Genomic DNA, 13,790 nt, shown 5'->3' with positions numbered 1-13,790 from the left:
TCATAAGCCGTCGAAGTAGATGAATCGTCTCCGTAGTAGACCTGCAGGCATAAAGCCAAATTGGTTTCCGAAACCCTAGTAACCTGTCTCAACCTATCACCTCCCTCTATCACCCTTTCCCATAGCTTCATGGTATGCCTGCAGGGAGAGGCACCGTCATTAAATAAGCCAAAGAAGTAACTACCCCAAACCCTCTTAATATCATGATCTTTCAATAAAAGAACACCATTGTTGTCCTTAATAAACCTAATGCTACCTAGATCTTTTTCCTATTCTCCCTGGATTTTGCAAGCCTGAAGATGTCGTTTTGTCCATCCTTGGTGTAATCTCTTATGCATTTCCTCGTATGCCTTATCCTTTGCTTTAGCCACCGTTTTCTTGGCCTCTCGCTTTGCCTCCTTGTATTTGTTTAGCTCTCGATCTTTTTCGTCGTCATTGCATTGTAGAAACTCCTTGAAGTAGGTTTGCTTTGTCCATCCTTGTAGAACTTCATATCGTGGATTCTAATTTCTTGCTATGAAGTGCAATCAAATAAAGTTATTCAAAATTTATGGATTTTGTTGAAAACATTTTTGATATTTCGATATAACAAATTAAGTTAAATGAATTTTAAGATTTCACAAATGATTTTACAAATTCGATTCAATAACCGAATATCAAATTATTACTCCAAGTTTTTCAAGATCAATTTTAATCCTTACTAAATGTGTAAAATTGTGATTTGTACTTAAACTATTTTTGAAACAATTTTCACAAAGTATTTTGAACCAAAAACAGCCTTAATCAATTATTCAAAGGCATGCACCGATGCATCAGTCCATGCATCGATGAATTAATTGAACATCGAATGCATTCCATGCACCGATGCACTCTCCATGCATCGATGCACTCTGAATATTTCAAAACATCGAATGCATTTGATGCATCGATGCACAAGCCATGCATCGATGCATCAGGCTATTTTTCAAACATCGAATGCATTTCATGCATCGATGCACACTTGGTGCACCATGCATCAAGTGTTCCAACGGTCAAAATATTTGAATTTTACACGAATGCAACGATGCATGAGACGCTCCACCTAGAAAATTTAATTGTTTTCACACTTAAACGGCTCTATTATCCCAACTAATTATCACCAACGTTCAGAATTGATTCAAGGGGTATTTAAACAAGTTCTGGAGCCATTGATCACAACAACAACAAACATCAATCAACTAGAATCAAGAGAGAATCAAAGAGAAAGCATCAAACCTCAAGTTTGAGTATTTCAAGCCTATTTTTCATCCAATATTCATTTGCTTTCAAGAACACTTTTGTACTCAATTGTATTTATCCTTGAGTGTTCTTTTCTTTGTTCTAGAATTGTGCAAACATCTTACATTGTGAGTTTTCTTGTAAGTTTGCAAAAGAACACTTTGTACTCAATGTATTTATCCTTGAGTGTTCTTTTCTTTGTTCTAGAATTGTGCAAACATCTTACATTGTGAGGTTTTCTTGTAAGTTTGCAAATTGTAATCTTCTCTTTGGGAAAAAGAGTGTTCTCAGAGTTGGGGTATACTCTTGAGGGATTTGTAAGGTTATCTCTTTGGCCCTCAAAAGAAAGAACAAATTAGTGAATTTGTTGGAAAATCCTTAGTGTGGATAGCTAAGGTAGTGGACGTAGACTTTGTTTGAGAAAGTCGAACCATTGTAAACCGCTGTGCAATTACTTTAAATTTTCTGCAAAAGCTTCCGCGAAATTTTAATTGCCAATTCACCCCTCTTGGTCGATTCCGTATCGATTAACTCAACAGATTTGATGGAGGAGAAGAAGAGAAAGCATGAGATGTTTGGGATTAATCATGCAACTGTTCGAATTTAGGAATTCAAGGGAACAATATTCTAATTATTATTGATGCACTCAATGAGTTTGGTTTCGACAAAATTTTTTTATGAAAACTTTTAATTTATTTAATAATGTATTCATTTTAATATTAAAACTGTTAATGATTAAAGTAAAAATAAAATATAAAATTAAGTATAAATTTATAAAAAAAAAATTAAAAATACAAAAATAAGTGAAATGCTAAATAGGTAATTTATCCAATGTGACAGGTAGGGCATAAAAATTAAAACCAAGGCATAATAGGAGATACACTTGAAGCAAGGATTGCATTTAATCTCAAGTTTTTAAAAATTACTTTAATTTAATGTTTTCATTTAAATCTGAATAAAATAATTATGAATAAAAAATGTTTATTTTAATTACCGTTTTATATTTAATTCAATTATCATCTAAAATGTAGATTTTTTCGAACAAAATTCCACCATTAAGTTTGTATAAAGTAATCATTAATTATATTTTTCATTACACGTATTAAAAATCACAACAATAAATCTTATATTTTATGTATTTATTATTCACACTCTTACTTTTATTTTTATTCATTTATGATAATTTTCTATTAATATAAACTTACTAAATGAATTACAATTTAATATGACTCATCATAATAAAAATAAAATATTTCGTTCGAAAAAAATAGAGATTAAAGGGTGAAGTACAAATGATTCTTTGATTATAGATATTGTTTTATTAAGTGGTCCGACTATTAAAGTTATAATGGTCCCCTATCTATAGGATATATTTATTAAGTTCCCCCAACTATTAAAAGTTCACAACCCAATTTAAAGAAATTATAATAAAAATTTAAAATTTAGAAGCAATTTAATGAAATTTGGGACCAAATGCAAGTTTCCATAATTTGTAGGCCGTTTTAGAAAGTCACAGGAAATTCAGAGACTTGAACCCGAATTAACCCAGTCTATGTTATCAGAGAAAAAAATAAAGAAATGGTTAGGTGTTGCGCGGTGTAGAACTCTGCCTCCTAGTATGGATACTCATGGCTCTATAACTAGGCTAGGTATTATTTCTAAAATTTTATTATTAAAATTTTTTATATGGCTTAAAGCCCAAGTTTAATACCCAAATTAAAAATCCCCAAATCAGACCCAAATCCCTAACTTCCCCTAAATCATAACCCTCGCCATTTTCCCCAATCGTCACCATCCGACTATCTTTCATTGCTCCGACACCATCAATGTACTCACCGTCGACTAGCGACTAAAACCCGACCCCTATCCCGTCGTGAATCGCTATCGTTCGCAGTGGAAGAGCCAAGAAAACCTCGTCAAAAACCCCCCGTGTGCGTATATTTACATCGATTACGGCCATCTCCGTCGCTGTCTTGCCTTACCGCCACTCTAGGAAGACTCCCCAGCTTTGTACGAACAAAACCTGACCAGTGGGTGAGGCTGTCACCATCGTTTTCCCCCGTCGCTAGTGTGGGTAAGGTCGCTGCCATATTCAAATATTTTTACACGTTTTTGGCTTGATTGGATGTTATTTTGGGTTGATATTGTTGTTTTGTTGCTCGTGGAATGATCGACTGTCGTCCCCGACTCCCATCACTGCCGACACCAATGGTGCGCGTGGTGCTTGTTCCACTCAAAGAAAACCAGTTAGACCGGTCCAGTCGATCTAGACGACCTGAACCGGTCCGAGTCAACTCGGACTGAACTGAATCAACCCAAACCGATCTGATCAACCTGAACCGGTCTGACCCATTGACTTTGAACCGACCCGTTGACTTAAATCGACCCATTAACTTTGACTTGACCCGTTGACTTTGACCAAAAAGTCAATTTTTTGAAAAGTCATATTTTATGTTTTCGACGTCTTGAGTTTGAATCTGAAGTCCGTTTTTCCAAATTCAAGCCTGAAAGCCTCCAAATTAACCATCAAACCCGGACATGCATATGTACTGAAGTGTTTTAATTTCGAATAATTAAATTAAGACTTTAGACTGATTAGTATTATTATTTGAAGGTACTCAAGACTCCTGATCGCTCGACAGCTCGACCCAGCTCTTCTCGATTCACTAGACCTCGTGAGTCAGTAGTCACTCGTATGACCCGTGAACCTTATGAATACCCAAACTAGAATATTACTTTGATATTACTCAATTTACTATGAATTAGGTTCGAGCACTTCTACAGAACATGGCGAGGTCGATGCTCATAGATCTGCTATTTGACCCTATTTTGCAAGGTGTGTTCCCTATGTGTACATGATTGTTTAATTTATTTTGAAATGTGGTTCACCGAAATTTTGATTTATTGTTTTATTGATTTATTGGTGATGGCTTATGGATTATGGTTGAATGATATATGTTATATGGTTATTAGTTTTCACTGGAAATACGATTACGTGATTATGGATTTATGGAATTTATTGTTTGCTGTGCAAACTGTATATTTGAGATACGGTTTGGGTAGGATACTGGAGTATGGAGGTTTAGCTCTGATCAAGTTGGTAATTCCTTACGGACCTAAAGTGACCCTTGAGTAAACTCCGAGGCCCGAGAACTTTCTTGGGTAGCTCTCAGGCCCCAAGAGACCTTTAGGTTGGCTCCTATATTTCTGGTATAAGGTATGGATGCAAATATGGGGAATGCATATGGTGTATGGACACACTGAGCCCCTAGCTCACATTTCAAACTGTTTCCACTTTCAGATACTCTTGGATAGGCACCCCGTATCAGGCACTTGGAGGATCGACACATTTAGTACAAATCATTTTTGTAATGTTTATCTACCACTCCTCCTTCAAATACGGTGACATGTGCCATTATTTTAAATACTTGTTTTTGTGACTTATTTTGGTTTGCTACTGCTGATGGCATGTTTTATTTTACTCTGTTACTTAAGGTTTTATCTTTATCCGATGGATTTATTAATAATCATATGTTTTCATGATGTTATTTAAAATATGGAATTAAATTATCGAATAATGTTTGGAAAATGTTTTAAGAATTTTAATGTAATCTGTTAGACTTAGTCGAAACACATAGGTTGTGTCTAGGGTTACAAAAGTTACATCCGACTATTCATATATTTTAAACTCATCCTCTTCCATTAAGAAATTGACGACTATCTAAGTTGAACGTTAAAATATTGATTGAGATATGATAAAATCATATTTTAATGATGTCTACTGGCACCATTGTTGCTTTCAAGCACTGGCTCAACGTCATAATGTTTTAAGCACTAGCTCGACGGCATGTAAACGGAGACTCAATCTACAAAATACAACTTAAATAATTCCAGGATCAGATTTTATCATATCCCATTGAACAAGTTAATGTTCAGCTTAGAGGACCGTCAAATTTTTAACATAAAAGGATGAGTTTGGAACATTTAAGTAGTTGGATAAACATTTTGTAACTGTTAATAGTTGAGAGACTTAACAAAGCATTGACGTATAATTAGGAGACCATTATGAACATTTTAATAGTTGTAAGACTTAACAAAGCAACTATAATGGACTATTTATGTACTCTACCCTATATTAAATTTATAATATTTAAAATAAATATTCCTTTTACGATTGGGACAAGACAAGGACTATGATCCAGTAATTTGGGGAAACCAAATTCCTTCAACTAAATTAAGAAATAACCGCACCGTAATTATCTATCTCAAGGGAAGGTAATCAAATCATAACCCCATAATTCACCCAACCAACCAACCACCTCCCTAACGTGCCAATGACAACACAAATAGCATCCTCCTTCCAAAATATCACTCATCCCCCTCTATATTATTTACCACTCCCTTTCTCCATTTCATCCCCCCCACACAAATCCCTCCAACTCTTCTCCCCCTGTAAATCGAAGACATGAGAGAAATCTTTCATGTGCAAGGAGGCCAATGCGGGAACCAAATCGGTGCCAAGTTTTGGGAAGTGATCTACGACGAGCATGGAGTCGATCCTACCGGAAGGTACAACGCCGATGGATCGTCATCCAATCTCCAACTGGGACTGATCAATGTGTATTACAATGAGGCATCCGGAGGATGGTACGTTCCTCGTGCCGTCCTCAGGGATCTTGAACCCGGTACTATGGATAGTATCCGATCCTGTCCCTACGAACAGATCTTTATACCCGATAATTTCGTCTTTGGACAATCCGGTGCCGGTAACAACTGGGCCAAAGGTCATTATATCGAAGGTTCAGAGTTGATCGATTCTGTTCTTGATGTTGTTCGTAAAGAGGCTGAGAATTGTGATTGCTTGCAAGGTATATACCATTCCTCTGCGTTTTCATGTTTCTCCTTTGGATTTGGCTAAATTTGAGTCGATTTTCGTGCAAGTGATTCTAATCATAATTTTTAATAGCATTTACCTGATCCATACCGACATAATTCCTCTGCTCGTTTCTTCTTCATATCAGGATTCGAATTCTTACCCAGCTCTGTTGCTGTATCATCACTTTCGTTCCATGACAATGATATACAATATTATTTTTTTATTTCTTAAGTTTCGGCGATGAGCCGATGACCATATCAAGAAAATTTATATTATATCAATAAAAACTGTAAAGAATAGAAATATATTGAATTATATTTATGATTGACCATAATTCTGTGAAAATGTAAATATTGAGATTGAGCTGTTATTAGGGAGCTTCTTTTTGTCCAATGTGGAAGCAAAGGACTACATGGGTCTTTTATCTTGATTGTGATTGACCAGCTGGATGTTTCTCCTTTATTTTACCAATATTTTTTGGGTACATTGTGCGTTTAGTACCTAAATTATCAGTTTTGATTTGTTTTAGTACCTAAATTTTTAATTTTTTGAAAATCATACATAATGTTTAGTTTTTATTTCATTTTAGTACAGTTCGTTAAAACTTTAGTTTTTGTTTCATTTTAGTATCTCGTTCAAAATTTAACGTTAAGTTTTGAAAAAATTGAAAGGTTAGGTACTAAAACAGACCACAATTGATATTTAGGTACTAAACGCATTAAGTTTTTAATGAAGGATACTAAAATGAAATAAAAACTAAATATTATGTATGATTTTGAAAAAATTGAAAGGTTGGGTAAAAACAAACTAAACTGATAGTTTAGATACTAAATGTGTAGTTTACCCATAATATTTTTTTACTATTCTATTGTTTGTTTGCAAAAATTAACATAAAGGTGGGTCTTAGGAAACTTGATAAAGTTTCTAAATGCATTTGCTGGACCCTTGGCGTCCCATGCCAGCTCATTACCTAATAATTGTTGTCTTTAATTTATTATTTTTATGGCTTTGTCACTTTTTAATGCCTGAATTTTGAAGAAGAAAACGTAAAATATCCAGGGAGCTTGGAGACTCATAATTAACGAGCATAGATGCACAAACATATGCGTTTGAATAATACAAATGACATGCTAAATTACAAAAATTGGCATATCATATCTTTATCCGTTTTCTTTTAGGAAGAATATTAACTATGAACCTAATAATAAAATTGAAAGAAAGAGAGAACCATGTCTTTGGATCTAGAGTTGTCTGGAAGTTTTATTATTATAGTCGTTTGGATTGTTTGTTGCTGTAGTGTTAGTAGCATTATGTCATAGATACAATGGTAGATTATTGAACCAGGTCACTTTAATGGAACCCCAAATAGATGTGCTGATACCTTTTTGTGTCAAAATGTTCGATAATGACTTACTTCATCCGTCTCAATAGATGTTGGTGGCTTTCTTACAACTTTTCCATCAGGTGTTTGTGGTTAAGTTATTTCTGTTTGGAGTTTTTTTCTTGTTTTAAATTCCTTTGTTTCTTGTTCAAACCTTGTTTATCTCCTGGTCTTATGTATGTTGTAAAGGGTGAAAATCCTTTTTATCCACTGAATTCTTTTACTTATTTTGAACGGTTACTTGAGTTGAACCATTAGCGCTTAGCAACAAAATTTTCTTGGCTGCTAAACAATGGCTTTTCTCATTTCAAATTTAGTGATGAGGCTCACTAGTCTACGTTACTTCTTGACCAGGCCTCCAGGTATGCCATTCGCTTGGAGGAGGCACAGGCTCCGGCATGGGAACTCTCCTGATATAAAAAATCAGAGAGGAATATCCAGACAGGATGATGATGACATTCTCTGTTTTTGTAAGTATTTGATATATATATTTGGGTGGAGGGAAAAGAGACATTCTCACAACAACTTGTGTTATTCAAACTATTTTGTATTTTCTCCCTTTCCTTCTTACATGAGAATACAAATCTATTTATAGCCTTAGACATGACTCTTAAAATTCGTATTTAAAACAGAATTAAAACAACTCAAAACCAAAAACAGCATAGTAAATTCTGACCCTTCACTACTAAAATTGCTATAACTTTCTCTAGAGAAATCCAATCGACTTGAAATTTGTTGCACCTGAAAATAGACTTCAATAGATTTAATTTGATAGGTTATAAACCCATAATGGTTAACGTTTTCCCCTTAAAATTGTCATTTAAAAACAATCTTAAATCTGTCCACTGGCAGCTACGAATTTAATGGCAAATTAAGTTTATTCACCAACACCCCTCCTTAAACCTAATTCTCTTTTGTCCTTCATGCCAAGTAGATTTCTCATTTTCTCAAAACTTCTTGTGAACAATGGCTTTGTAAAGATATCAGCTGCTTGGTCTTCACTTTTCACATGCACCAGTTCTATCTCCTTTTCCTTCACGTGTTCTCGGATGAAATGGAACGTCAGGTCAATATGCTTACTTCTTTCATGATGGATAGGATTCTTTGCCAATTCAATCGCTGATCTACTGTCCAAGTAAATTTGTGTGGCTTTCTCTTGAGCAAAATTTAGCTCATTCAGCAATCTTCTCAACCAAATCACATGACACACAACCTCCTGCTGCCACACACTCCGCTTCGCACGTAGAGAGTGTTACGACTGGTTGTTTCTTTGATAGCCAAGTGAATGTCGTGTCCCCCAAAAAAACATATCCCGATGTACTCTTTCGATCATCCACATCACCGCACCAATCACTATCGGAATATCCCACTAGCATGAAATCTTCAGCTTTTGTGTAGAATAACACAAGAGATTCAGTTCCCCGAATATACCGCAAAATTCTCTTTACTGCTTTCAAATGCGTGTAGACCGGCTCCTCCATGAATCTACTTACAACACCAATGCTATAAGAAATGTCCGGCCTTGTGCATGTGAGATAAAGAAGACTCCCAACTAGACTTCGGTACTTGGTCGCATCTACTCGTTCTCCACCATCAAACTTAGAAAGTTTCGCCCCGGGTTCTATTGGTGTCAATACCGGATTGCAATCCTTCATTTTGTTTCTTTTTAGAATTTCTTTTGCATATGTTTCTTGGGACACAAAAATCCCAGTATTTTCTTGTCTAACCTCCAGGCCAAGAAAGTACTTAATCAAACCCACGTCTGTCATTTCAAACTCCCGAGTCATAGCCTCATTAAAATCTTTTAACATCTCCTCATTATTCCCCATGAATATAAGATCATCAACATAAAGAGCTACAAACAACAAGTTACCTTTTTCTTTCTTCACATACAACATGCTCGTATGGGTATTGAGTAAACTCGTTCTTCTTGAAGTAAGTGTCGATGTGGGTATTCCAAGCTCGAGGTGCTTGCTTCAGTCCATAAAGTGTCTTCTTTAATTTCAGCACCTTCTTTTCTTCCCCAATGTTCATGTACCCAGATGGTTGCTCTACATACACCTCTTCTTCTAGCACATCATTCAAAAAATCTGACTTGACATCCATTTGAAAAATTTTCCATTTGAATTGAGCTGCTTGAGAAATGAGAAGGTGAATCGTCTCCATTCTTGTAACTGGGGCAAATACTTCATCATAGTCTATCCCCGCCTTTTGTCGATAGCCCTTTGCAACTAGCCTTGCCTTGTACCGCTCTATCTCACCTTGAGCATTCATCTTCTTTTTGTATATCCATTTTACTCCTATGGGCTGACTTCCTTTTGGCAATTCAACCAACTCCCAAGTTTGGTTTCGCTCAATTGCTTTTATTTCTTCATCCATGGCTGCTTGCCACTTCTCATTCCGTACCGCTTCTTCGAATGTAATTATTTCGGCATCCGCCAAAAGATAAATTAAATGTACCTCACTTGTTGAGTCGTACAAATCTTGTGTGCTTCGCATCCTTGGTTATCTTGGCTCATCTTCATCATCGATTATTGGTGATTTTGTCGGTGTGTTTGTTGGTGTAATGATTACACCGGTAAATGCTTCTCCTTTCTCGAATATCACTTCCGTTGATTTTTCCTAATCCCACGAACTTGACTCGTTTACATGCACATCTCGGCTGACTACTACTTTATTCTCTATTGGATCAAACAACTTGAAACCTTTTGTCTTTTCATCATAGCCAATAAAGATATATCTTTTTCTTTTGTCATCGAGCTTGGTTCTTCTTTGATCCGGTACATGCGCATAGGCCACACTACCGAATACTTTGAAATGCGATATGGTCAGTTTTCGTCCACTCCAAGCTTCTTGTGTGCATTGAACCGTCTGCCCAAGTTCTTTAGGCATGTCTTTGCTCTTCAACATCAACCGAACCATGTCAAGAATAGTCTGATTTTTCCTCTCGGCCACACCGTTTTGTTGAGGTGAGTAGGGTGCGGTTAAAAACCTCTTGATTCCTTGTTCCTCACAATATTTCGTAAAGGCAGTTGACATGTACTCTCTGCCTCTATCTGACCGTAAAGCCTTGATATAATGACCAGTTGTCTTCTCTACTAACACCTTGAATTTCTTGAACACCTCGAATGCCTCAGATTTTTCCTTCAAAAAATAAACCCAAGTTTTCCTTGTGCAATCATCAATAAAATGATAAAATACCTCTTCTCAATGAATGACTTTGGTGTGATAGGACAACATATGTCGGTGTGTATCAACTCGAGAGACCTCCTTGCACGATATTCTGCCTTTTTTAAAAATATTCCTCGCTTGTTTGCCGAGTATACATCCCTCGCAAAATTTCTTAATGTAATCCATGTCAGGTAGCCTGTGTACCATATCCTTCCTTGCTAACTCTTTTAGGCCACCGTAATGCAAGTGTCTGAATCGTAAGTGCCACAACAAGGCCTTATCCTCCGTGTTGACTTGCAAACATCTTTCTCGTACCTTTCTCAAGTTAAGTTTGAACATTTGATTCTTGGCCATCTCCACACTTGCAAGCAATTGACTTTTTTGTCCTTCAAGTGCAATATTCGGTCTTTCATGAAAACTGAATATCTCTTCTCCAATAATTGCCCCATGCTAAGGATATTACTCTTCAAATCGGGCACATAATAAACATCCTCAATCGATCTTTCTTTACCATCTTTTAGAGAAAAAACATATTTTACCTCGGCCCTTTACTTAAACCTTCGATGCATCTCCAAATGACATGTGCCCTCCTTCTATCTCTTACATCTCCACAAAGAGGTGTTTGTGCCCGTACATATGATTACTAGCATCGGTATCAAGATATCACACCGTGTCGCTGTTAGGAACGATATTTTCGTAGGCCATCATGAGAACACCATCTTCTCTCGTCTCCTCTTCCGTAACTAGATTCACGTTTTCTTCTACTTTTTTTCTCAGAATAGCAGTCCTTTGCATAGTTCCCATGCTTGTCGCAATTATAGCACTCGACATTTGATTTGCACTCTTTTTTATAGTGTCCATGCTTGCCGCAGTTGTAGCACTCAACATTTGAATGATTTGACCGGTCACCTCTTCCACGACCACGTTCTCTACCTCACCAATTTTGTTGGCTTGAATGCCCCTTCTCCTCATAGTATCCACCTCGATTGCGGCCTCCACCACCGCGACCATTGCTGCGACCTCCACGGCCGCGCCTCTACCTTAAAAGTTTTGAGTATAGAGTACCTTTTCGTCTTTGATAGACACCTTGGCTTGCAGTGCTTCCTCAAGCGACTCATTCTTCTTTTTCTTCTTGCGTTGCTCATGTGCCTCTAGTGACCCATCGAGATCATCTATAGTTAGCTCCTCCAGGTCCTTCGACTCTTCAATAGTACATACAACATTCTCGAAATCATCAGTTAGTGACCGCAAAATTTTCTCCACAACCCTAAAGTCCTTTAGAGTTTTACCATTATACTTGAGTTGATTTACCACAGTTTGCATACGTGTGATGTAGTCGGACACACCTTATGACTCCTTCATCTTCATACCTTCTAACTCGCTGCGTAGAGTTTGGAGTCTTACTTGCTTTACTCGGTCAGCCCCCTTGAATACTTTTTGCAACGTATCCCATGCTTCCTTGCCAGTTGTCACGCTTGCTATCTTTTCAAAGTCTGACTCGTCAACCACTTGAAACAGCATGTATAGCGCTGTCTTGTCCTTCATTCGTGTATTTTTCAATTTCTTGATTTCATTTACTGTCATATATTCGGTATTCTCTAGTTAGGTGAAATTGTTCTCGACTACTTCCCATGCATATTGGGCCCCAAGCAGTGCTCGCACTTGAATGCTTCAGTTGTTGTAGTTGGCTTTCATCAGTCATGGTAGTGGCATACCCGACATTTTCCCGTAATTTTCCATTGGTTCTTATACCAATTGTAAGTATTTGATATATATATTTCGGTGGAGAGAAAAGAGACACAATTCTCACAACAACTCTTGTATTATTCAAACTATCTTTCTGTATTTTCTCTCTTTCCTTCTTACATGAGAATACAAATCTATTTATAGCCTTAGACATGACTCTTAAAATTTGTATTTAAAAATAGAATTAAAACAACTCAAAACCAGAAAACAACACAGTAAATTCTGACCCTTCACTACTAAAACTGCTATAACTTTCTCTAGAGAAATCCAACCGACTTAAAATTTGTTGCACCTGAAAATAGACTTCAATAGATTTAATTTGATAGGTTACACACCCATAATGGTTAACGTTTTCCCCTTCAAATTGTCATTTAAAAACAGCCTTAAATCTGTCCATTGTGTAGTTACGAATTTAATGGCAAATTAAGTTGTTCACCAACAGTTATCCCTTCACCTAAAGTCTCTGACACCCTCTCCATGCATCAGCTGGTAGAGAATGCTGATGAATGCATGGTTCTTGACAATGAGGCGCTTTATGATATCTGCTTTCGGACTCTGAAGCTTACTACCCCAAGTTGTGAGTGATAAAAATCATAAAATATTCATTTTGATATCCATTTAAACGATGAAACTAATTCCACTCTTTTGATTTCCAGTTGGAGATCTGAACCTGCAACTATGAGTGGTGTAACATGCTCCTTGAGGTTCCCTGGGCACCTAAATTTCGACCTGCGAAAGTTGGCAGTGAACCTGATCCCGTTCCCACGTCTCTTCTTTATGGTCGGGTTTGCTCCACTCACATCACGTGGTTCCCAGAATTACATTTCCCTCACTATACCAGAGCTAACTCAAAAGATGTGGGATGCGAAGAACATGATGTGCACTGTCGTCCCCAGCACGGTTCCTACCTGACAGCCTCTCAGCTATGTTCCGGGGCAAGAAGAGCACAAAAGAGGTTGAACATATGACACCAAAGAGGTTGATGAATAGATGATTAATGTTCAGAGCAAGAATTCATCATACTTCATGGAGTGGATTCCCAATAATGTGAAGCCCAGTGATATATGTATCACAAGGCTCACATCAAAGGAAGAGATAATAACTCTTTCAAATGATCCATTCGTCCAAGTCTTAGAAAACAAGAACAGAACAACAATAGACTTGCGATGACTTTTTGAATGGTATTCTGATCTTATTTGGTCAATATGTCTTCTGGAGATAAAACCATATGTCTCTTATCTTTCCAATGATTCTTGAATCGCATCAATCTGATATCGGGAACTGAAGATACATTCATTTTAGTGAAGACATCGCATGCAGAAATTCCTATATAAGACTAATACGTGATTTTATAAATAT

General features: G+C 36.7%; 1 pseudogene; it reads left to right on the top strand.

The window, feature by feature from the left end:
- The first annotated feature begins 5,656 nt into the window (after positions 1-5,656).
- Positions 5,657-13,601, top strand: LOC120114648 (annotated as a pseudogene).
- The last annotated feature ends 189 nt before the right edge of the window (positions 13,602-13,790 follow it).

This window comes from Hibiscus syriacus, unplaced genomic scaffold (genome assembly GCF_006381635.1).
Source record: "Hibiscus syriacus cultivar Baekdansim isolate YM2019G1 unplaced genomic scaffold, ASM638163v2 tig00110239_pilon, whole genome shotgun sequence".
NCBI lineage: Eukaryota > Viridiplantae > Streptophyta > Magnoliopsida > Malvales > Malvaceae > Hibiscus > Hibiscus syriacus.
This window is presented reverse-complemented; position numbering and strand designations above follow the sequence as displayed.